Source organism: Lissotriton helveticus, chromosome 3_1 (assembly GCF_964261635.1).
Source record: "Lissotriton helveticus chromosome 3_1, aLisHel1.1, whole genome shotgun sequence".
Taxonomy (NCBI): Eukaryota; Metazoa; Chordata; class Amphibia; order Caudata; family Salamandridae; genus Lissotriton; species Lissotriton helveticus.
The window spans coordinates 2,128,977,326-2,129,002,991 of record NC_136061.1 but is presented as its reverse complement, the minus strand read 5'-3'; positions in this window follow the sequence as shown (position 1 = coordinate 2,129,002,991).

Below are 25,666 nucleotides of genomic sequence, written 5' to 3'. Positions count from 1 at the left end.
GTTCAGAACTATGCAGCAAGGCTGATTCTAAAGCAACCAAGGTGGTATGCAGCTACTCCCCTACTCATTAAACTGCACTGGCTTCCGGTCACGCAACGCTGTGCTTTTAAAGCAGGTTGCATGATCTTTAAGTCCTTGCACGCAAAAGCCCTAAATTCATCAACCAACTAATCACCAGATACGTTCCTTCTCGCACTCGCAACCTTCGCTCACTCCACCAAGGCCTCCTCCAGACCCTCCCTTTCAAACTCAAACGTGCTGGTGGCCGTAGGGTTGCAACACTTGCCCCTTGCCTATGGAACACCTTTCCTTTGGAGATCCGGTACTGCCAAGATCTCCTATCTTTCCGGAAAGCGTTGAAGACCTGGCTATTTAGACAAGCATTTTAATTAACTCTCCACCACTCACCCTGACCTGTGCTACTGTTGATCTCAGCGCCAAGAAACTAATCACTGATAGTGCGCTCAATAAATAATTTAATAACATAACATAACATAACAATCCAGGCTTGCAAATATTTTTTAGGCAAAAGAAATATTCAATACCATCAGCATAATTCCATGCTAATTGAAATGATCACCTTATGCTTGGATAACAATATTATTTTGTTTAATAAACACATTTTTAAACAAATCAAGGGCTGTGCAATGGGCTTCTCTTATTTCCCCAATTATGCCAATCTAACAATGGGATGGTTCGAACAACAACTTACCTGAGCCCCAGAGAACGATGAATTCTTGGAACAAATGGTTTCATGGCTTCGTTTCATAGACAATCTCCTGATCATCTGGGATGGCACAGAATCAGAATTCAAAAGATATTTTGAAAAACTGAATAACAACATATCTAAATTGAAATTCACCTTTGAGATCAGTGCCAAAAAAGTAACAATCATGGATACAAACATCTATGTGGAAAACAACTCCCTTCGTACAACACTACATTGCAAAAAAAAATCAACCAATACGATATTACAATGTGAAAGCTTTTACAATGAATCGTTGAAATGGAGTATCCCCTATGGCGAGTTTTTAAGGCTCAGAAGGAATTGCTCTGCAGATACCGAATTCACATTACATAGCATACAAGCAAGTAACAGATTCAGTAAACGTAAATATCCCAGAAATGTAATAGAAAAAAGTTTACAGAGTGTTAAACCTACAACGAGGGGATATACTAAACAAGACAAAATCAAATAAGGGTTTTGGCCATGCAAACAATGTAAGGCATGTAAAATTGCAACTCACAAGCGAGAACTGGATATCAAGAAAGGCAACAAATGGAAGATCCAGCAGAATCTAACATGCAAAAGTAACTTTGTAATCTACATGGTGGAATGCCCATGCAAATTACGCTACATTGGAAGTACAATCTTTGAAGTCAAGAAAAGAATTCTCGAACATATCCGAGCCACCAAACATAAGGATCGCTCGAATGCCATTGCAAAGCACATGGAAAAAGAACATAACAGTTAGTGGGAATGCTTAAAATATTGGGCCCTGGAACAGATCCCACAGTCAGAAAGGGGAGGCAGTCGCTAGAAAGTTCTGCAACCGACAAGAATCAAGACACATAGTAGCATTTAGAACTTAGGATCCCAGTGGTCTCAACCAGGACGAAGAACTTTATGTACACCTTTAAGGCCATTCACGAAATTATGCGAGCAGAGAAACACATGACAAACATTTAACAAAAAACAAAATCACTCACTAGAGAGTTGTAAAAGGAATGCGAATTGGAGCTCACAGAGAAAAATACCAAATGGTACCAGAACCACTTATAACTCATACATCATCATGAACCGCTCACTAGAGAGCTAAAATGACAAGAAAGGAAAAACGAAGATAACAGAATAAGTAGCTAATAAACAATGATTGTAAATTGTTCAAAAAATCAACAGAGACACAAGCACAAACACACATTGTAAAAACGGCATTTTAGCATGTTTTCTTAAAATTGTACATTACATTAACCACAATACACCAAAATAAAACAGGAAATAACTGTGTGCAGATAGAAATAAAAGACGCCTTTTCTCTGTAACACACTATACCATGATCAAGGTCCAAGTGACTGGACCGAATCGCGTAGGGCATGGCAAACATCTAATAAATCCGCCCTAATCCTGAAAACCGAGTGAGTGCATTCTTGTGTCTTGCTGCAAAGCAAAATTGCTCACACATATATATATATATATATATATATATATATATATATATATATATATATATATCCAACCAAAGCAGAGTCCCAATTGAGAAGCAAGCCTTGTGAAGGTAGATTAATACCCACTTTATTGGTAATGAACAGCCTGCCAGCAGGCTCGTTCCAGGAAGCAGTGGTGTCCCAAGTTCAAACGCCAGACGCGTTTCAGGCGAACTGCCTTTCTTCAGTGGCGTAAAATGGCAAATGCAGGCTGCAGGCGCTTACCAGAGAACACTACGATATTCATCCCCTGCTGCGGTAGGCGTGGCCTCATGTGAGGCATGCTGGGTGATGTAGTCTTCTCATATTAATCCACAGTATATATATATATATATAATTTTATGTACAATATGAGTCACTCGCCTTCTGAGCCCTTAAGCTGAAAGGGTATTGCAAATATATATATATAAATTGCATGATTTATACAAGAAAAAGAAATAGGGAACCTTGTGTAGTGCCTTAGCTTTAGGTGGAAGCAGCTCTTTGATACGACACACTGTACAACAACCCTGATACATTTAAATTGCTCACCTCAAATGCCCCAACTTCTTTATTTTGCATTAGTCAGTGTATTGCTTCGAATTATACTGGGTGCTCCCTTGTGTCTGGATAAAGCTATGTCTCTCTGATGAGCTCTAATAAGAATGAAACACATGTTTCATGGACATTTTTCAGGGACAACTTTTATTCATTCTAGGTTGGCTTGGTTGGTATTTTACCAATCCACAGTTGTAATACCCTGCATGGTATTTTGTCATTTTTCAGTCGGTGAGGATGACACTAGCTTATCCTATGCTTAAAGACTTTGCTGCAAAAATGGCAAAATACTTTGTTACTTTTCTAGCTGGCTGTGGGTGGCACGATGCTAATCCTATGCTTAAAAGCTCTACTAGAAAAACAGAAAATTGGGGTGAGCAGCTTTAGAGTGTCTGTGGTTTTTTTAGAGTGTTCCATATTAAGGAGCTGCTCTCCACTTAAAACTTGGGAATTACAGAGAGTTCCCCACTTTCTTTTTTGCAAAATTTATGGAGTACTCTAAACCTGAAAGAGTATTGCTTTAATATACATTATCTATCTGTCTGTCTGTCTGTCTGTCTGTCTGTCTGTCTGTCTGTCTGTCTGTCTGTCTGTCTGTCTATCTATCTTAGTACTTACAAATTTACTTTCAGAATAAAGTCTTTCCCAATGAAATAACTTTCAATGTTAAGGTTCTCTCGATTAAATGACCAAAATGACTCGAGATGAAATATCCAGCCAAATCAACAATTTACATTCATTCCAATGACCAAAGATGGGTTGCTCTTGCAGCTGAAGCTCTTTGTGATTGTAGTGGCCGGAACTTCTGGCCGGTGAAAGCTTGTCTGGTGAAAATCCAGGTGCTGGCCTCTTATCACTGAGAATCACTATGTCTACGGGAAACGCTATGTTCATTGGGTAATCAGGCTCCCAGTGGGCTTGCAAGTGATTAGTCACAGCTACTTCAGTTTGAAGCCAGCTTGGTTGAGCTTTATGAATTCTCTGTGATCATTTCAGTAGCAGGCTGCAAACTGAAGATCTGAGACATTGTCATGATATAATGACTCTGACATTCTTACTCCAGAGGATAGTCTTTAAATCGCCAAAAGTACATAATTATTACAGCTTCTCAGACAATAAGATGTGATTAATTCCTGCTTTTACCGCTGTTTTCAAATGTGGATTTAGGGGCTATCCGTCATCAGAGGATGTATTACGTTGCACATATATTGGTGACAGACAAGGGAAAGGCAAAATTGTTTCTTTCGCAGTCGCATGTGAAGGCTGGTATTTTGCACACATTTACCCATGCTATAAAGCACTGTTACAAGCTGAAGTACTGTGCATTGTTTTATGCTCTAATGTAGCACAAAATGCCCCGTCCTCTGAAATATAATATATATTGCTTGGTTCACGACGCCCTAAATTCGATTGAGGCTTCAGATTTCTTGCGACCCCAGACTTTCGTAAACAAAGAGATGAATTTGAGAATAAAGACGGAAATAAAAAAAAAGAGAGTGAGCGATCCACTGACTACCATAAGAAAATGTTAGTTACTGTTTCCCAAAAAGTCCTCCAAGAATACTAAGTCAAGTAGCAGTAAAGGAATATTATTCATAACTACGCCCTGTGCTGTCCAGTGCATGGATACAAGGTTTCTAAGAGGCTGGTGCACCCAATCTAAGGATTAATTTAGATTTATTAAAGAGTTTTTGCCTTAATCATGCTACTTTTGGAGTTATCCGTTCATGAGGTCTAACACTAATTCTGGAATTTGAAAATGGAAATAGTGATGGTGATTTTGTCAATGTTAGACTACTGTTTGCCATTTTACAATGGGAAGGAATGCCCTGAACTGAATTTATGAATCATGCCGTCACTGTAACTGAGGCCTTTGGTTCTTATTTTTCCTTCGAAAATGGAGGATTATGCTATGCTCTTCCCACAGAATGTTAAATAGCAACACATATAGAACAGTTTTATTATTTTGAGTTTATTTTTTTACACTTGGATGATACATTTATAATCGAAATTATTATGGGCAATGCGAACCCATTTTTCCATAACTAGCACTTTTCTAAATCTTTCTCTATGGCAATTCATACGTGAGAAAGTTGTCATTTATCAGCACACTTTCATCAGGCTGTAATTAAATAAGAAAGGAGGAAAATGTTGCCAGCTTTAAGAAAAGCGTTAAAACCTGGCTTTTCAATAAATAATTGTGGTCCCTGGCCGTTTTGCTTTCTGTGTTGTTGGCTTCTTAGTCCTGGCGCCGGGAAACACTTTGTGGGTATCTGCGCGCATTACAAATGCAATAAATAAATAAATAAGATGAAGATTCACGCCAAAAGTAAACAATAAAAACCTTTTTTTTAATTGCATAAAGGCAAATAGAAAAATAGCTCGTGAAACAAAATACTATCTGGACAGAGCCAAGGGCACTAGCATCAGTGCAAACATGGCAATTATTTTGGCGAAGCGATGCAACTATCAAAGTGTTAAAATATAAAGGGGGATACAACAATGGCAGACCTGGCTAGCTGTATTCAGAGGTGCGAGGAGAGGGAATAACAGTGGCAGAAAAGAACCAGCAGAAAAAAATAGGTAGAACATTTTAATAAATGCTTTATAGGGATAGTCAAAGACACATGGCATTTCACAGCTACAAGTCTTTGAGCAATGGGGATCAATACACAAAGAGGATTATTCATAAATACAAGCCCCTATCGTTACACAGGAAAGTCACTTTTTATGACGTTCCTGTGATTATACACCCTTCACCTTATTTACAAGACAGTGCTCAGCCACTTAAGGCTTACCACCACCTTGTAAATAGGGCCCCTTTCACACTACACTTAGCGTGAACGGAGCGTTTAATGGGTGTTGTTCTGCCTCGACACCTTATTATAGGCAGCGCCAGAATTAAGACCAGGGAAAACCTGTTCTTAACATGCCAAAAAGAGGAGAAATGCTTAATTTCTCCTCATTTTTGCTGTTTCTATGTGAGCTGCACTGTGCAGCACAATTATAAACAGCAAATCACCATGAATGATTGTTCATAAGCATGCTTCGGCATACTCTTGTGAACATGCTCCTAGACGTTTTGAGCCAGTTGCCACTCTGTCTACACTATCGAAAGAAGTTGTGATTGCTTCCTGTCCAAGAATGTGTGAGTTCTAATTCGCCATCCTTTCACTATGAATTTGTCTATTTTGCTTGGAACTTCAGAATTCAAGTTACTTTAGAGGTAAAATACTGCCATGCTAGTGTCTACAATTCCTTCCATTTTGAGTATGGATAACAGATTTTTTAGGTCTCGCCTAGGCAGCTCTTGAGCTGTCTCTTTGAGACAAGCTGTATATATCATATTGGCTTGAAAAAACATCCATCTTTTTCATTGGTTCCTGTTGCTGTCCTTCAGAAATGCTGGAATTTCATTGGTGAATACACTTCGTAAGCCCTCCTTTTGTAATTTTGTATCCTCCCATGAGGACTGCCCCTTTTACATGTGTTCTTACTGTTCAGGTTATTTATACTAAGAGGAACTCTTTTTTTAGTTGACCTGCCTCTTTACTTGTGCAATGAAACTTCGGTTCTATCATTCGCTTGCCATCACTTTATTTCCCTGTGCCTCCCCCTCACCCCTCTCACAACACTGCTTCAGTTGCTTCATGTCACTTAATGTCCCCTTGCCTACCACTCATCCCTCCCACAATACAGTTAGAAAGCCCTCACCACCCACTGCTTTATCTCCCAGTGGCTTCCTCTCTCCCTCACCCCTCCCACAACACTGCTTTGGTTGCTTCATGCCCCTTAATCTTATCATGCCTTCCACTCACCCCTCCCACAACACTGCCCAGAGGCCCCCACCACTCCTCCGAGTCACTGTTGCTATGCTTTTTTGTTGCTTTACATATGCTTTTATTTATACAGCATACCTAGCCATGGGCTTGTGGAAATTAAACAATCAACCCATTATCACAGGATGTTGAGCCTGACAGCAGACTCAAACACGGATCCCCAGCTCACCAGTCGGCAGCTGTCACTGCTGCACCATATCCTTTGCCTAGTCATGTCGCAGGGTGCGGTACCATATGTGTCCAAAAGAGGTCCCAAGGGACACCTAGTGACAGACTGTGATATTGCACCTTCACAACACTGCTTGTCTTAAGGTAAAGTCTGAACTGTCATTTTCACTGCCAGCAATACGGCACCATTGTAGATGTACTACATTAAAAAAACACAACAGAGTTCTTCATTTTATTAAGGTGGGAAGGGCATGTCTATTGCGTAGGTAAAAAATCATTGGCATTTATAATGCCAATAGCACCAACTCCAACAAATGTGAGACCTATTGCATTTCCAATGTTTGTTCTTATATACTTCTTGGTAAAGTAGACACATCAATAAGGACAACTCTTTCTTACCTTTTATCACTCAATAGCCCATTTGGCTGAGGTAAAATTCTCTGTGTTTGCGAGTTAGACCCTGGTATTGCATTCCCATCTGCTCAGGTATCAGTTATATCTACCACTCAACGAGAGCATTTAGATTTACGGTCATTATTTTTTAACAATTCTTACTAATTTCTGCCAAAGAACAGAAAGCTCATCCATAGACCTTGCTCTACCCACCCCGTTTGGACACATTAATAAAATGCACTGTATGTTGCTGAATACCCGGTCAGCCATCAAACACAAACTTGAATTTTTCAATCATATAGTTTCATATGGGCCTCACATTGTATTCTCAACAGAGACATGGACAGATGCCTTTTCTGAACCTGATATGGCCTCAACCTTACCTATAGGCTAAGATAGTTTTAGAGTTTATCGGGAAGGAAAGAGAGGGTGTGGCCTAGCGGTCAGTTTTCATGACGTTCCTAACCTTGCATGTGAGCCACCTCAGATAGAAGACTGTGAGGCACTCTTGTTCAAATGTATATTGGGTAACACCTCTTTGTTCAATTGGGTATTAATTTAAAGACACCCTGGCCCTAAAGTAACATTTATCAATGACTTTTGTTAGAGAGTCATCCTTTTGCCCTGTTCACCCCCATTTTTTGCTGAATGATAATGGTGGTAACTGACTCTAATTGTACCTGCTAACCAGGCCAAGGGCCAGTGCTTTGTTTAAAGCGGTACATGTAATAGGGTACACTTACAATTGGCAATGACAGACCCTAAAAGTCCCAAGTAGATAATAGGTCCAAGGGGTTCAATCTACCTATAAGTCTCTCATGTATGACAGGGCATGGAGGTTTAGAGGCCCAGCAGATTTCCTGCACTTACAGGTGTGAGCTGCTGTGTGCCAGCTGTCCTTCTAAAGGCAGTTCTGCATTGCAGCCTGTCTTTAAAAGCACATTCTCACAATTGGTATTGACAGACCCTATAAGTGTCTATTATAAAACAGGGATAGTGGATTATAACTGCCTATACGTCCCTAGTATATAATAAGGTATTGAAGTTTAGAGGCCCAGCAGATTTCGTGCACTTGGATGTGTGCAATGCTGAGTGCTTCCTGTCATTTTAAAAGAAGCCTGGCTTTGCAAACTGTCTTTAAAAGTAAATTGTATCCAAATTCGACTTTGGTGATGTGGGCACTTTAAAATGTATAATCTACCTTATTGTTACATATTAGTCACCCCAGGAACTCCCTTAGGTGTCCATAGGGTGGGGGACCATGTAAATATAAGAAGGGATCGTATAAAATATGTTGTATAAGCCCTGGGGAGGGAAATACGGCCCATTTAATTTTTCCCCACTGTAGAGACTTAGGTCCATAGGCTAACATTGTAATATTTTATTTAGTTATAACTATTGCTAGGAAAGGAGTAAATATCATTCAAAGTCTTAAGAGATTGGTATTGATAAATTCAACAATGTCCCACTGTTGAATTTATGATAACTAGTACAGAAGAAAAGTTATAGAACCTTTTCTTCTATAAGCCAACATCCAGCCTTCTAGTAGTCTCCGCTGATTGTTCAGCCGAAACAGGCTTCACAAGGCTCCTTTGATTAGGTGATAGGTGGCCTGACTGGAGCAGAGGTTATCTGATGGAGAGAGCTCTGAAGCTGTGGAGGTTAGGTCATAAAAAGGGGACTAGGGTAGTCAAACAGAGCTCAAAGAGAGAACAGATTAGTAAGGAATGCCAGGTTTACCTACCCCACATCCAGTGCCACAAGCCAGATGGCAGGCTTAGGACAGGAATCTGCAGAGGTCAGGGGAAGGAGAGCTAATGGAAATGAGCCACATTATGGTTTGGTTTAGATAGCTCTTACTCATCTGGAGAGAAATCATCTATGTTGGATTTTGGAGGTGCTGTACTTTGTGGGACAAGAAGATGCCACACTATGGAGTAAGTTGCCATGCTTTTGGGTGGCACCCAGTATTCCATTGGACAGACTTGCCCCATTCGTGTCACCCCAGAACACTGAATAAATATATGAGAGCTGTAAAGTCTCTCAGATCTGCTACCTGAAACAAGGAGAAGAAGCACTGCCCTGCTGGAAACTGGAATTGAACCCAACGGCCTGGACTCTGGCTGTCTGCACCTGCTGCACAAGCTGGTACTACAGCCCTAGGTACTGTATCTTGCTTCAGTAAGGATTAAGTAGTGGACTACCTGCAAGCTACAGGCTAACAGAACCACCAGCATCATCTCCACCTACAGTCCCCATCCTGGAGTGCTTCCAGATGACTTTTAAGGATTTGGCCAGGTGCAATGTGGGAATTATAGTCCAGACATCCTAGAGTTTACAGACCTTTGGATTGGTGTTTTGGACACTTGAAACCTACAAGGATACCTTCAGGAAGCACCTCCTGATGTTTTGAGAAATTCTCCATGAGGTGACTGACCCGATGTCGAGAGTCAAGATGACTACCTTCAACCGCAACCCTGCCTGGATTTCAGGTTTGTCCACCTGAAAACCCGTGAGCTCCAGATTTTTAAGATTCAACTGGGGCTTAGCTGAAAGCCAAGCCGGTGAACCCTCTCTGAATCCAGCCTGCTGTGGAGGGTTGCGTAACGTGGGAAGAAAATGCACAAGAAAAGTTTCCTAGTGTGAAGGTAACATTTTGATTGGGGATCCTGCTTAGTGTATATGACCAGGGCTCCATCGCGGTCAGCCTCAAACGAGTTTGCCCCAGTCAAGCGCGACCAGATGTCCCAAAGAGGAGCTATATGTTTGTAAGCACTATAAAGCAGCTATCTTTAAAACTTCATGTCCATTCAGCAGTTGATAAATTTGCTCCTGCTAGAGCTGTCAACTGTTTTAGAAAATGTCCTTCAGCACCTTAGTTTTCCCCTAAGCTTAAGGAATTGAAAAATAACTGTAGGAAACATGAGAGAGTCTGGAGAAGTACGTATTCTATTGACGAGAAAATAAAATATAACCTGCTAATTGAAAATTATAAAGCTCTGCTTGAAGAGGGAAAGACCAAGTTTTAGACAGAGAAAATTAACAGAGCAAAAAAATTCATCCAGACAACTTTTTAAGACGGTGCATGAGTTTTCCTGTACATTGGTCAGTAGCTCTTTAATTCCTAGCCAAAAGCTTTGTAACAATTTAGGGAAATTTTGTTTTAAAAAAAAGTCTAAACCATTTGTGAGGACGTTAAGGCAATTATAGACCCAATTATCCCTAAAGTTGTGGATAATTTTGTAGAGCTGCCTGGCCCTAAGCTCCCTACTTTTTCCCTCATTCTAATGAGAGAGTTATGGAACTTGTTATGCAGACTGAATCAGGTGCTCCACCTGATCCCTGTCATCCCTCAATTTTGCAGGAGATTGAAGGCTGTTGGACTTGGCCCTTTTTGCAGGGTCATCCCTGAACTTTTTGCCTTCCTCCTATAAGTTTTCTGACCTGTTGTTGGCTGTTTTATGACTCTAGGCACTTTACCACTGCTGATCAGTGCTAAAGTGCATATGCTCTCCCTATTGTAAATAGATGTATGGATTAGTGACTCCATGATTGGCTGATTTGGTTTACTGGTCAGACCCTAGTACAGTGCACTGAGGGTGCCCAGGGCTTGTAAACCAAATGCTGCTGGTGGGCTTGCAGCACTCGTTGTGCCACCCACAGAAGCAGCCTGTAAATGTGTGTCTCGTGTATGCCATTGTAGAACCTGTGTGCAGTCTGGTACTGCCATGTTGACTGGGCAAGTGCACCCACTTGCCAGTCCCTAAACCTTCCCTTTTTTCATATCAGACATCCCTAAGGTAGTCCCCAGGGCATGGTGCATTGTAAGTATAAGTTAGGACAAGCCCTGATGTGTGTGGCATGTCCTGATAGTGAAGTACAGCCATTTTCGTGTTTCACTATTGCAAGGCTACCTATCCCCCGTAGGACAGAATGGGCAGTTTGATTATGACATCTTATAATCCTAACTGACTCAGGGAACTAGGTAGAAATTTGAGTTTAGTATGCCTGAACTCAGAATGATAAAATGCATCTTTTAGTGAAGTTTGTTTTAACATTCTTTGTTTGAAAATATCACTTTTAGAAAGTAGATATTTCCTTGTCTAACCATCCATGCCTGCCTCTGCTAGGTTGTGTAGTCCTTGCCTGGAGTTTGAGTGACAGGGGCTCGGGGATTCCAGGAGACAGGGTGAGTCAGCACAGTGCTGAATAGAGAGATCTGCATCTAGATGGGAGGGGGAGTCAGCACAGTGCTGAATAGAGAGATCTGCATCTAGATGGGAGGGGGGAGTTGCACCTGGGACCTGAATAGGGCTGTGCATTCCCTCCACAATGCTGGCTCCAGCTCCTGTGGTGCGTCTGATGTCTCTACCCTGCACTGTGAAAGGAAAGAAGGAGTCATGTAAACAGAATGCTCGAGGACTGATCAGATTTGTTTTGGACTAGGCAAAGGCCTCTCTGCCTTCAGAGAACAAAGAGAAACTGTGTATAAAAGACGGGACCAAAACCCCAGAACTTTATTTCACTTTTGAGAAACAAGTAGAAAGCTTTGGTAAGAAGAGGAACCAGAGAGACTGAGGAGAGACTATCCATATAAGCTGAAGTGCTGCTTGGGGGAATTGATCCGCAGTGGTTGCCTGACTGCCAAAGAAAGGAGAGAGGAACTTTGCATATACTTTCATCAACTTGTGAAGGATATTCAAGGGCTTGAGAAAGAGCTTGCCTCCGGCTGAAGTCTCAAGGACAACAGACTTCACCCACCAGCTCCCCAAGAGTTCTTTGGAAGTGCCTGCAGTTGTGTTGGGCTTCCTGAGGGACTGCGTGTTGCAAGGAGCTGGAAGCGCAACTCACGAAGGAGAAGCGTGTCGCCGAACTGCCGTAGTCGCTTCACAACACGAAAGCGCCTCGCATCGCCGGAGAAGAGGATCGACGTCGCACCAGATGCTGCTGCATCATCTGAGAAGCGTGTCACAGCTGCAGCCGCTGTCATCACATCACTGGGAAAGCGTGTCGCCACTGCAAGCTGTTGCATCATTGCCAAAGTGCCTCGCATCACCAGAGAAGAGGATCGACGTCGCATCAGATGCTGCAGCATTAGCGGAAAGTGTGTCGCAGGGTCTGTCACGGCTCAGAAGAATCATTGAGATGCCGCACAGCAGGCGGAAGTGCATGCATCGTGTCTCATCCTACAGAAGATGCCATCTTTGTTTCATTGCACTGGATCTTCATCACATCACAGCATTGCAGGCCGCAACGCCACGGAAGCGCAGTAAGAAAACAATGCATCACCTCCCCTCGCAGAGAAGAACCAACGCATCCCCTACGCAACAGTAGGGACCCGACGCATCACCGTTCTTGCATGTAAAGAACCAACGCATCACCATCCCTGCATCACTTTTGTTGTATAGCGTTATGCATCCTAAGGTACATTGAACTTAAAGTGTTGCATTTTACATCTTAAGAGAACTAAGCTAATTCTACCATTTTTGAAGTACAGTATTGTGCATTTTTGTTGTTTGTGGTCTTGTGTTCAGTCTATATACTTATTTTTATACTAAAACTTCTGTGGTGTCCATCTGTAGTGTTGTCACTGGGTTACTGTATGTGTTCACAAATGCTTTACACACTGCCTCTGAGATAAGCCTGCCTGCTCATGCCAAGCTACCAAGGGGGTGAGCAGGGGTTATTTTAGGAGTGCACCCCCTTACCCTGACTAGACGCAAGGGTCCTATTTGGTCAAATGTACCTACCTCTGCCAACTAGAGACCCCCAAATCTAACATTGGTGGCAGCGGTGAGGATTCTGGACTTTCATTTGTAACTCATATACAGTGATTGGTGAACACTACTAGTGAGTGCAGACCAAAATGCGACCTCATACTTTTGGTAGATTGTTTTCCTGGGATTTTCTATTTTTGCCAAGAACTGCCAAGTTTAACCACCATGAGTAAAACAGGATCCATAGCATCTGTTGATTGTGATTGGGAAGAGGAGAGACTAGAATGCTACAACTTAAGACTGCGTAAGCATTTCTTCAGAAGATTCAAAGTTTCAATGACCGGTCTCAGGGTCGAAGCAAGGGATACCCCTGAGGAAGGGCCTGATAATGCAGATGGGCAGCTGGTGAGGCCTTTGGGTCCAGGGGGGAGGAGAGTACCCTCCTCAGCAGGTAGCAGTGTCGCTGCCAAGAGCCTGTTCACAGAGGAGCTGGCACACAGGAAGGAAAACAGGATGCATGAGATGGAGCTTGCCAAGCTCAAGTTGGGTGGGCAACTGGAGTTAGAAAATAGGAAATTGGACCTAGAGAAAAAGAAAATACAGTTGGAGCATGAGTTAAGATTGAGGGAGCTTGATTTGGAGCTCGAGAGGCTTGAGGCCATGAGTGTCTGAGCCCAGCAACAAGAAATATATGTAGCTCAGAGAGTGAGCTTTGCTGAGTTAGAGGTGGAATCCAGCTCAGATGGTGACAGCAGAATTAAGTTATCTAGTGCTGCGGGAGTAGTACACACACCTAGAGATTTGGCGCCTGACTTTCAGGGGGTTAACATACACCAGGAGGTTCAAGGACATGAGGTAGCTCCAGTAGTGCGCAGTGTCCCTGAGGAGAATTGGGTGACTGATGCAGGGGTTCATGGTCCTAGTAGTGGGAGGGGCACTCTACTAACTCTATATGAGAGGTGCAGGGAGAGGGATTCCCCCATGGTTGAAGTCCTGGTATGTGAGTGTGAAGACCACCCAGAAGAGTGTGGGTTGGGTGACAGAGACAGTCAGATACTGTCTTGCCAATCTCAAAAGAGTGGTGTGGAGTACGTGTGCGAGGCACTGGATGGTGAGGTGAAGGATAGTTTGGGTAACCCCTGTGGGGGGCTGTGTGATCCAATTGTGGGAGAGCATATTGTAAGTCCCTGTTTTCCAGAGCTATGCCTACTCCTGTTTGAGAGTGAGTTCTCTGACCCCAGGGAGCTCACATTTGAGGCATAACTTTTGGTGGATTCCAGAGGGTCTGGAGAGGCATTGGGGAATGACCCTGAGGGGAGTGGCTCAGGTATCTTCCAACCCAGAGTGGTGGGGTGGTTCAGAGTAGCCCAACCAGGTCCCGTTGTAGTGGGAGTGATGTAGGGACTCACGTCCTGTCTCAGTGGAGAAGGAGTGAGTGTAGGGCTGCGTGTTCCAAGGTGCCCGAAACCCGGTCTCACGGCCTGGATGGTTCTTTAAGGGGACACCAGGTAGGAAGCCTAAGCTGTCCTGATGGGCCACCTGTTGAGGGGATCCCCTAGTGTCTGGTGAACTGGGAGTGTCTGTAAGCAGGCCTCTATTGGTTCTGGTGTCTGACAGTGCCGCTCCTAAGTGAAGGGTGCAGAAGTCCAGACTGAGGGGTGAAAGGGTGAAGGAGTCCCCAGTGAAAGAACCAGTGGGTCACGGGCCAGCCAGAAGGGCTGTGTCACTAGTGAATGACCATGGTGATACCACTACTGTCCAGGGGGAACTTCGCCCACTGTCAGATGAACAGGGGTCGGGAGATCTGTGCCAGGCAGACTATCAGACAACACATGAGTTATGTGTTACCCTCGGGGGGACATATGTGCTCCCAATTAAGTTCTGGTACGCATGGCAAGTGTTCAACCGCAGGGGTTGGTCCATGGGTTGAGAAGCCAGGTTCAGGTGTTGTCTGACCTGGAGGAAGGGGCAGCTGTAATCAGTGTTCTGACCAATGTAGCTTATAGGTGTACCACTCCAGATGGGAGGGTACAGCATTCTGGAAGGGGGTAGAGAGGGAGGGAGTCTTCGCCTCGACCCCTGTTTAACTGGAGGGTTTAGACCCTAGGTTGAAGGGCCAGGTTCAGGGTGTCCCCCCTGACCTGGAAGCCCAGTTGCAGGATAGAACCCCTGAACTGGTGGGCGAATTATGCAGGACACCTGCTACGGGCACCCTAACAATTCTGGAAGAGGGTACCCCTCCAGGTGGGAGGATACAGAGCCCCAAGGAGAAGAAGCGGGTGTGGGAGATCCCAACCCCAGTCTTTTGTCTAGCCGCCAGGTACAGGCCTTGGGCTGGTGGGTCAGTGTCAGGATATCATACCTGACCTGACAGAAGGGAGAGTGGACAAAGGGTGCCAAGCACCTGGGGCTACTGCCCCGCTCTCTGATGCCCCAGAGGTTTGAGAAAAAAGAACACCAAGGGTTTGGCTTAAACGCAGCAAGGCCACGCCATAATAAAAACAAACAAAACAAACGAACGTACTGATAAGCAATGACAGAAACAATTGCCCTCAAGAAACCACTTGATCCGTTTCGTTCAAAAATCAGAAGTTTTATTTATCTTTTTTTAAATTTTAACTTTTAAATTTGTTTATTTTTGTACTCAAGAAAACAGAACATTTTTTGAATTCCAAGGACTTTTTAATTTTTCGGAGCTCCTTCCCACACTAGATTCACATTCACTTTCTAAAATCTCTGAAATAGAAAAACCTCAAACGTACTGTGATACAAGCATTCATCTATTCATCCTAACTTCACATCCAACCAAACACTCAATCTCACAACACTCACACAATGCCCACCCTGGGTTTGCTACCTAGATACCACGTCTTATTAGGGGGTAAGCATACAACGTTTAGGCACAATAATTTTAAAAACTTATATCCATGTCATAACCGGCCATCTGGCTCAATTAATACATTTTAGAAATTTCAAAGAATAAAACTAGACAGATTGGCCTATACAAAACCAAGGTCTACGCGTTTCGAATCACCCCTAGTGCGGGGATTTTCAACAGGACCAAGAGTGTCTGTCGTTTTTAATCCAAGAACACACTGTCAAAGTTTGTGATAGATGGAAAATCACAGCTTATGGTGGTAGAAGGTAAAGGATTATTCTTCCTGATAAATCAGTCTTCTCATAAATGCCATTTTTTCAGCTGGACCCAGATTGTAAAATGTCTTTTGGTTATTCGCCTTCTGTGTATTTTAAAATGGGAAGCTCCCGGTTTGGTTCTCACGCTGCCACGTGCCCATCAAGGTAGTGATTGGTCTACCCTGTGTTTTGGCAGGAAAGGGGTTGTGTTGGACTTGACCCTTTTTGCAGGGTCATTCCTAAACTTTTTACCTTCCTCCTATATGTTTACTGAACTGTTGTTGGCTGTTTTATGACTCTGGGCACTTTAAAACTGCTGATCAGTGCTAAAGTGCATAGGCTCTTCCTATTATAAATTGATGTATGGATTAGTGATTCCATGATTGGCTGATTTGGTTTACTGGTCAGACCCTAGTACAATGCACTAAGTGTGCCCAGGGCTTGTAAACCAAATGCTGCTGGTGGGCTTGTAGCACTGGTTGTGCCACCCACAGAAGCAGCCTGTAAACATGTGTCTCAGGTCTACATTGCAGAGCCTCTGTGCAGTCTGGTACTGCCATGTTGACTGGGCAAGTGCGCCCACTTGCCAGTCCCTAAACCTTCCCTTTTCTTCATATCAGACACCCCTAAGATAGGTCCCAGGGCAGGGTGTATTGTAAGTATAAGGTAGGACAAGCCCTGTGTGTGGCATGTCCTAATAGTGAAGTACAGCCATGTTCGTTTTTCACTATTGCAAGGCTACATATTCCCCATAGGCCAGAATGGGCAGTTTGATTATGACATCTTACAATCCCAAATATACTTATTCTTATACTAAAACTTGTGTGGTGTCCATCTATAGTGTTGTCACTGGGTTACTGTATGTGTTCACAAATGCTTTACACACTGCCTCTGAGATAAGCCTGCCTGCTTGTGCCAAGATACCAAGGGGGAGAGCAGGGGTTATTTAAGGAGTACGCAAGGGTCCGTATTTGGTCAAATGTACCTACCTATGCCAACTAGAGACCCCCAAATCTAACAAAGGCATAGTAACTTCGCCCCTTACCACCCTATTCTTTTTTTTTTCTTATTTATTTTATTGAACAGAATTATAACAGAGAAATTAGTTGTTATTCTTAGCTTATGGCTGGAATAAAGCATTTCCTACAAGTTTGTCCCATACAGGTGCAAACCCCACGCCAATCCAAAATGCAGATAGAAAAGTGCAGTGCAGAGCAGCTTTAATAAGATCAGTTTATTAAATTCAGTTTACTGAAGGCACAAGTCTCCCGCCTATCCTAAATATAGAAACTAAAATGCGGTGCATAGCAGCTTTTACATAACTAGACCATTCACAATACATATAGTTGTTAATACCTTATAAAACAAAAAGCTTCTTCCTAACTTATGGCAAACCCTGCACAAATCCAAAATGCAGATAGTAAAGTGCGGAGCAGCTTTGATATGCGGGCTGGCTGATGAGAGGAGGGCTACAAGACCGGACGGCCTACCTGGAGAGACTGCACCGCAGCGGTGAAGCCTGAACCCTCCATTCTTTTGCCTAGACGAATGCCGTTGAGAAGGGTGGCGGGTGGTGACGCCTGCGCCCCCACTGAGAACCAGCGGTCCCAAGATGCAACACTGCAAGCTTTGGGGTGAAGGTTTTTGCCTCTGAAGTGCTGTAAACAATGCAGGATGCTGGATTAGGGCCACCTGACTTCATAATAGCGGCTTTCACAGACAGGCACGGGATGCCGGTCCGGGCTTTCTGACCCCTTAATGGTGGCTATCACCGTCTCACTTCAATATCGCGAGGCAATACTGAGTGGATGATCGCAACAGATCCAACATCCACTGTTGGCCTCAAAATAGCAGGTATTGCTGGGTCCTTGTATCATCGGCCTCAGGCTTGCATGCCCGACTTAGAGTTGGTCCATTGAACACCAAGGACCCTTCAGCACTAAGGCAGACAGTACCAAGTGGCCGCCGTACGGAAGCTGGACAAGAAGCTCCCGCGGCCGGGATCATTAGCATTTAAATATCCCGCTTATACCCTGCCATCCACCTACCTTTTAACCTACAGCGCCGCAAGACTCGTCCTCATTTTTTGTTGAAGCTAATTTTTCTTCAAAAGAAAAGTAAGAGGGAAATAGGAGGTGCCCCGCCTGATTCCAAAATGGTGGCCAGAAGAATACAAGGGATATAGGAGGTGCCCCTCCTGACCCCAAAATGGCGTCCGTTTCTCCCACTTGTTGCATAATACAGCTTCACTCTTCTCCTCCTCGGGAGGTGAGCGGTCACTAGCCCTGGTCTCTAACTGCCCCATTGCTCAACAAAACCACTCTTCGAGCGAAAGATATCATTGGGACTGGCCGAATGTAACACCAATGTCAGAATTCCCTTGCCTGACCTCAAGACGGCTCCCACTGTAGTCCCTACGACATTGTGCCACTACTCTAGGACATAAACTGAACTTCGACCTGACCTTAAACATATCCCCCATCATGATAACCGTCAGAACTTAGACCTTGTCGATCTCTCCTCCGACAGTGGAGACCTAGCTTTTCCGGCTGTTGCCCGGTGGAGCTACCTGATAGCTATTGAGGAGATGGGCTGTTGACTTCCCCCTCGGCCGTCACATACCCAGCCGGACCAGGGGCAGATTTTCCCCTTCATCTCTCCGTCGTATCTCCCCCTACCCCGTTACCCTACCCCTTAGCCTTGCTGCGCTCAAAGATCTTATACGTTTCCTGCAAGTGATGTAACCTGTAACTTATGTAATTTTGGAACTCTGTGGAATTCATGTAAAGCGCTCTGATACCTTCGGGTCTAATCTGTTTTTATTCCTGAACGCTGAGATCTGATCAACATGGCTGATGCTCTTCCTTAATAATCCATATATATTCTCCTCCTTTGCCAAGGCAGTAAATCTTATGAGCAAAAGCAAGAGTTAACTATCCTGCCTCAGTCTAAAGTGCTATGTATTTTACTTTCTGTTTAATCCATACATTTCCAAACTACTAAGAATGTCTTAATAGCCCCTACCCTTTTTGCATAAGCTTTCTCAAAGGTTTTGGTATGTAAACATGTTTTATGCTAATTTAGGGAGTCTGGAACTTTGGTTGTCCTCCAATTCTGAAGGATCAAGGACCGTGCCCTTAAAGCAGAAATCGTTATAAATGCTTTCTGCCCTTTGGAGATTGGAGCATTAGAGCTCTGCTTTACAAACCCAAACAATGCTATCTCTGGTTCTCGCTTTATTTTTCTCCTTCAGCACCTCGGTTTTCCCCTAAGCTTAGGGGAATGAAAAAGAACTGTAGGAAACAGGAGAGAGTCTGGAGGAGTACGCATTCTACTGACGAGATTATAAAATATAAACTGCTATTTGATGAAGCACTGCTTGAAGAGGAAAATACCAAGTTTTATACAGAGAAAATTACCAGGGCAAAAAATTAATCCAGACAACTTATTAAGATGGTGCAGGAGCTTTTCTGTATATTTGTAAGGAACTCTTAAACTCCTAGCCAAAAGCTTTGTAACAATTTAGCCCGTAAAGTGCACTTTGCGTAGCTACGTGTAGCGCTACTTCGCGAACTACGTCCAGGGTTAATTTAATTTGAAAAAATTGTATGAATCATTTACGAGGATTTTAAGGCAATTATAGATTCAACTATCCCCAATGTTGAGTAAAATTTTGTAGAGCTGCCTGGCCCCAAGCTCCTTACTTTTGCCCTCTCTCTAATGGGAGAGTGATGAAACTTATTATGCAGACTAAATCAGGTGCTCCATCTGATCCTTGTCATCCCTCATTCTTGCATGAGATTACAGGCATAGTAACTCCATCCCTTACCACCCTATTTAACAACATTATTAAAATGGGTAGGCTAGAATTAGAATTAAAAAAGCATAAATTCTGACACTGTTAAAGAAACCCACATTGGACTCGAATGAAGAAAAGATCCTCTGTCCCATCTCTCTCCTTTCTCTTCCTGCAAAAGTCTTTGCGAAACATATAAATCTCGCTGTCTCAGAATATCTTGAGCAGATAGAAAACTCCTGCTGGATACCTTGTTTGTCAGCCATATGAAAAGTTGGATCATGCGATTTCTTGATATTAATCGTAACTCAACTTCATGTGCTTTGGTGTGGGATGCCTTAAAAGGCAGGGCTCATGGGGGAGGTTCTTAGTTTTGGACTGTATAAACAGAGGCAATGTAAAATGGTGATGCGAGGCCTTTATGAGGAGCTTAGAAAGGCTGAAGAGATTCTCATACAAGGTGTACATGCTGGTATTATCACTACCCCTTTCCAAACTGAGGTTGGACGATGCAAGGCAAAGAATAACCTTCACTTGTAATTGTAATTGGCATTTGTAGAGTGCATCATCTCCTTCAGGTCTCTAAGCGCTATGAGAGAGAGCCCTACCCTAGCATGTGGGGAGATGACATAGATTAGATTGTGCACCAAGCTTCCGAAAAAAGGACTGTCTTTAACTTCTTCCTGAACGGGAGAAGGGCATGTTCCTTCCGTACATTATACGGCAAGTTGTTTCAAATTTGGGGCATGGAGGTTGAGAAGGCTCTTACTCCTTTGGAGGACAAGCTAAACATAAATTGCCCTCAAATATAAGGTATATAGAGAAGAGAGTTATTAATATGGGAAGGCGATGGGGTGGTGTTTGACACAGAGGCTTCGATCTAAGGAAGTGGCGCAAAGAATTGCCACTATGACGGATTCAATGGGGAAGATAGTGGAGACCCCTTCTGAGATATTAAGGGCCAGATGTAGGACGGCTATTACCGGTCGGTAACGGCCGAAATTAACGAATTTTGGCCGTTACCGACCGGTAATAGGCTTTTGTTGTGTAGGTGGCCAATTTACAGATTCGGTAAATACCGATTCGGTATTTACCGAATCGGTACATGACATGTAGTAAGCACTTTAAACAGTGCTCATGTGCTTTAAGGATTTGTTATTTACCACCAACTATTAGGAATACCTTAGAAAATGCAAGTCGATGCATTTTCAACTGTGCCATGTGGAAGACATACATGCCCTTAGGGCATGTATGTGTGCCACATGTGCACACAAGCACTAATCAGGGGTGCAACAGGGTGTCAAAGTGACACCCTGCCACCCTTGACTCTTTCCCTATTTTACCAAATAGGTATTACCAATTCGGTAATTGACACTCATTCCTATGGGCCTCCAGGCCCATAGGAATGAATGGCAATTACCGAATCGGTAAATACCGATTCGGTAATTACCGAATCTTAACGATTCGGTAATTTTTTCGATTTTTTTTTTTTTTATGTTCATAGCAATTACCGATTCGAAAATATTGAATCAGGAAAATTCAGTATTTTCGAATCGATAATTTACAATTACCTACATCTAGCCCTAAGTGTTTTCCATTCATTGTTTGAGACACTTTATCCAGAGAGTAATCCTGGTGGGCAGACCAGAGAGGCTCTGCTGCTGAATTTATGTAGTGAACGGCTAGGCCAAGAAGAATCGGCCATGTTGGATGCACTTATTACTATGGATGAGGCAATAAATATGCTTGCCAGTAGTAAGACATCTGCACCCAATAAACTTCCGTTAGAATTGTATAAAATGTTTTTTCAGGAGTTAAAAGTTGATGTGTTGACCACCTTTCAGTCAGCTCAACTCAGGGATCCACCGCCATTTTGGGATAAGGCCAACATTATTGTTTTATAAAAAAAAGATAAACCCTTATATCTCCCGGAGTCTGATAGACCCATATCCCTGCTAAATTGTGACAGGAAGATCTATGCCAAACGTTTGGCCTCACATTTGGCTAGGATTATTACCCCATTGGTTTCCATTCGACAACATGGGTTTATACCTGCCAGGAGCACGGTCGACCATATCAACAGGGTGGTGACTCTGTTAGATATGGCAAATGTGCAACAAGCCACTTTTGGCATGGTACTATAGGATGCCAAAAATGCATTTGACCGTGTCTCCTGGGACTTTTTATGGGTGGTTATGCAGCATTTGCAGTTTGGGACAGGTTTTATCAAATCTATTCAGCTCATGTATAGGACCCCTACCGCAAGAGTATGTTTAATGGGTCTAGAGTCTGAACCTGTGTTTATTGCTAGAGGCACAAGGCAGGGCTGTCCTTGCTCCCAGCTTTATTTGCATTATATATTAATCCTTTTTTAACAATGTTGGAGGTAGTACGAAGATTAAATCAGTGCTCTGTGGGCAGGAACAGTACACGTTGTTGGCTTAGGCTGATGATATAGCTGTTGTAACCTCTGATCCAGCTACAGCTATTTGTGAGATAGGACGACTAGCCCATAAGTTTGGGTCTCTATCCAGATATAAAATGAACTCATCCAAAACAAAGGTCATCTGTACAAACCAAACCTCCAGCGGTGACCCTAGGGTGACCGATGAGGGAATATATGTCATTGCTATGCATGCTTTACATCGCATGCCATTACAATGTGGTAGTTACAATGACCTTGTTGTAACATTGCGAACCATTACATCGCAAGTCGTTACTTGCTGTAGGGGGGCGTGCTGGACTGTTCCAGTTTGTGCAACAATTGTAACGACTTGGGATGCAAAGTTTGTGATGTAACAACACGTTGTTGTAACGACCACGTTGTAATTGCATGCGATGTAAAGCATGCAATGTAAACGCTGCTTCACGTGCGTGTGGTTTAAATCAGGGTCTGCCTGAAAGAGCTGAAAGAGCTGGTAGAGGTCAATTGGGATTATCTGCTTATTAGTATTAAACAACATCTAGACAAGATTGAATGTCTCCTACTTTTATTGGGGGGAAGGTGTAATGTTCTTAAGATGAATATTTTACCCAAAATACAAAAATTGTGTTTTCATAATTCTTCAAATGATTCAGTCAGCATTAACATGTAACACATCTTAATCATGAGCCCGATGCATTTCGGTACCCAATCGGTACCTTCCTCAGGGGCCAGTCTTAATTAAGTTGGTTATAAATGAATGTCGCCGGAGTGTGCTCACAAATATCAACGATGTGTGCTGTGCCGGGTGGTAGTCGACTTTACACCTGAAGTTTTACTGTGCTCGTGAATCTAATTATGTTCTCTTCGCGTCTATCTCAGTTCTCCAAACGTTCGAGTGTTCAACCGGTTGAACACATCGTTGATATTTGTGAGCACGCACCGTTGTGTGCCTGGATGTTTTCCTCTAATGAATTATTGTGTATTTAATCATGTTTATAGATTGATATAAAAAAATGAAATGTGTTTTCCTTGTTAAATGTGACACCAGACAGTCGCGATGACGTCAGTGTAAATGTAAATGTAAATGTATTGCGACTTATATAGCGCACGTATCACCCGAAGGTATCAAGGCGCTTGCTTAGGGAACCCGTCCTGGTATTCCCCTGTGAGATACCCCGGCAGGGTATCCACAAGGTGAAAGCCAGGCATCCCACCGCGAGGGGCCGTAGTGGAGATTAAGCAAGCTATTGCCCAGAGTCGCAGAGTGTGACCCCGTGAGTCGAGTAGGCACCGGAGCGAGAATTGTAGAGTCCGTGGAATTTTTGAGCCCGAGACCCGCCGAGGCGGGGAATCGAACCCTGGTCCACGGCCGATCTCAGCTTCCGGGTCTGCCGCCTCTAACCACTGAGCCACGCTTCTCCAGTGGTCACGAATAACGCATATTTTTTGTGAAGAGTATAACACACACACAGACATATTCATACAAATTTTGACTGTACCAATTTAGTAACATATTGGTTTAAGTTTATTTTCTTGATGCATTTGTCAAAACAAGCAGTTCCCTAAAATAACTGTCCGTTTTCGCTCCTACGCAAGAAGTCGCAATGACATTGGTACTCTGGAATAGCACTACCAAATAAAGAAATGTCATTGATTTACACAGTTTCATTTATGAAAGGAAGCACACACCCATTTCTCTCTTCTGGAACAGTTTTTTTGCAAAAATAAAATGGCATTAGAAGAACCACAGGAAGACATACAACTGGTTGATGTTGTTTAAGAGCAGGAGGTCACAACTGCACAAGCAATGAAAAAATAAAGCATAGCTTGGTATTGCTTGACATTATCTTGTGGCACAGCAAATAAATATTCATGTGGTACAACAAGTATGTTGTACCACTTGAAAACATACCACAGGATCATCAGCCTCCAAATCTCTAGCCCCTGTTCCTGGTGACAAAGTTCCACCTGAAGTGGAGAAAAAATGCAGTGAAGTCTCACAAGAGCAAAAAATGTGTTGTTACCTTATGCATCAGCTGTAACACAATCATAACAGCTGGAAAGCAGTCTGTAAACGTAATTTTGCAGAATGTGAAAACCCATATTTGTTAATTTTTTCTTATTATTCCAGCACTTCAACTACAACATTTAGATAGTGCTTGCAAATCTGTTATTTCCATTGCCATTTTATTATTGAAAAAACAAAAAAATGAAGAAAAAAAATTGTTCTTTTCAGAGCCGCCTTTTCTACTTACAAAAAAGAAACGTTCAATGAATGAATGAGTGCATGAGCGGCGTATGGATGTTAGAATAAGTACATGAGTGGTGCAGGGATGATTGAATGAGTGTATAAGTAGTCTGTGAATGTTAGAATGAGTGGGAGAGTGCTGTCCGGGTGATTCTAAGAGTACAACGGTAGTGCCTGGGTGATTGTATGAGTGCATGGGTGGTGGCTAGGTAATCCCATAACTGCATGCGTAGTGCCTGGGGGATTGGAGGAGTTCTTGAGTAGTGCCTGGGTGATTGCTTTAGTGTATGGGTACTGCCAGGGTGATAGAATGACTGCATGGGTAGCACTTAGGTGATTGTGTAGTGTAGTTCCTATTATCTGCGCATTGGAATAATACCTTCAATAGTATAGGCCTAGACCAGACGTTAACTAGGTCTTCTATTGTCGATATTAGACTTAAAGTTTTGGGTTTGCCAGCTAGCTCAGAGTTCACTAGAAACTTTCTCGAATAGGCAAGGAGGAGTTGAACCTCCCTGGATAGACAAGAAGGGATTTAGTTTCTGACAACCATAGAACATGACAACTTTGCTCTCCCCTAATCAAGAGTGTATCTCTAGAGTTGTGTGAAAACAAAAGACAACTTATTTTACTCAGTCAGTACGTGCATTCTTAGTCTCACCAGATTGTAGAGAAAAGGAAGAGACGGGCGTGTTCAATAAAAGATGTTATTTATTGATCAGTCTCTTTTCTCATACAAGAGAAATGGATCGATATTATCGCAATACTTATGGTTAAGTAAAGTGCATACAATAAAAGCAGAAGTATAAAATAATACTGTAAAAACATTTATATGGTTTCTAAGCCATAAGGTGGTTTAAAATGGATAAAATAGATACATACACATATACATTTGACTAATCATACTCAACTGGTGTTTCTAACTACGCCTACCCCGGTGTACCTGACCTAAGCCTAATACGTGGGCGGGAATAGAAAGTAGCAGTTTAAGTTAAGTTTGTTTTGCCAAGTGACTGACTCAAGAATTCTCTGCAAGGGGTTATTCAGTTCTGTACCTGGAATCTAGGATGAATGAGGGATGGTATCTCTCGTCTCTGGTCTCGATATTCCAGGCTGCCTGCGAGGGCTACCCGGAAGCGCCGGAGCTGGATTTCTCGGCAGGAGAAAGCAGCGTCTTGTTCTCAGCGCATCAGGAAGGCGGGG